The sequence below is a fragment of the Wasmannia auropunctata genome, unplaced genomic scaffold (assembly GCF_000956235.1).
Source record: "Wasmannia auropunctata unplaced genomic scaffold, wasmannia.A_1.0 LD336092.1, whole genome shotgun sequence".
Lineage (NCBI taxonomy): Eukaryota > Metazoa > Arthropoda > Insecta > Hymenoptera > Formicidae > Wasmannia > Wasmannia auropunctata.
The window spans coordinates 812,233-813,343 of NW_012026798.1; positions in this window are offsets into that span (position 1 = coordinate 812,233).

The following is a 1,111-nucleotide window of genomic DNA, read 5'->3' on the forward strand; positions in this document are numbered from 1 at the left end:
TCGTCTTTTCGTGATTCTTGCAAATTTTACTTTACTTTGCTGCTCAAAACTTTAACAGGCGAGTACCGACTTTACCAATTAATAAACCGTGTATGTTTTTAACAGAATTATCTTACTTTTTCGGTCGCCACCTTGTTTGACCTCAGGAACAAGGAAGGTATTTCTCTGGAAGCTGCCGTCGGACGTCCTTCCTTCGGATACGCTGCTCGGTCTTACGTCTTCCTGTTTTCCTCGGAAAGCGATGTATGTGATGCGCAAGGCATGCAGGTACGAAGCAGGAACAATTAATCGGGTGAACGCGCTTTTAATTTATCAAATAATGTTTATTATAAACGATCATAAGGTATACGTGCACTCGTTCACTCGCTCTGCATTCATACGAAGATGTCGGAATTACAAACGCGACGCGTTTCGCGGACCACGCGCGTTACAAGTAATTCACGACGGTGTGCAAACGAAATCGGAACCACGATTACTCAAGCGGACTCGACGATATCGTTCGCGATAAAAGAAATTCGCTTCCGGACAAATAAATCCGACGCTCAGCAATTGTTGCTATCTACGGCTGTCGGAATTGACGAGATTTACTGGATTATGGTGAACCCGACTCGTATTATTAATCACCTCAACGAGTCTTCGCGTTTCTCGCGGAATTATTCGCGTCGCGTATTGCGTATCGCGTACTTAATTAATTAACGACGGCGGTTTTATCACGCGGCCGGGACTTTGTCTTGCTCGTTTCGCGTCCGAGAGACAAATGACCCCGAGCAAGGCGCGAAACTTCCGGACGTGCCGGGTAGCAACGTTCCTCCCTCGGAAAACTAAAGGATGGCCGTCCTTGATCAGCCAATAAACTCAATCTTCAATCAATTCGCGTGATCCGCCCTTCTTTTAGGCGCGGATATTACTACGCGCGTCGCGGTGACGTCGCGTCTGACTAAACGCCGCTGGCGTTACTCGCTCAGTAGTCTGAGCGGCTCGAAGTCCCGACGTTCTTCACACGGGCTCTCGGGTATCAAAAGATCGTATGTCCCATAGTTATCTCCCGAGTGGCTTTACCATACCGACTCGCATTTACCATTAGATTGTGGTTGTTATCTTCCGAGAGACC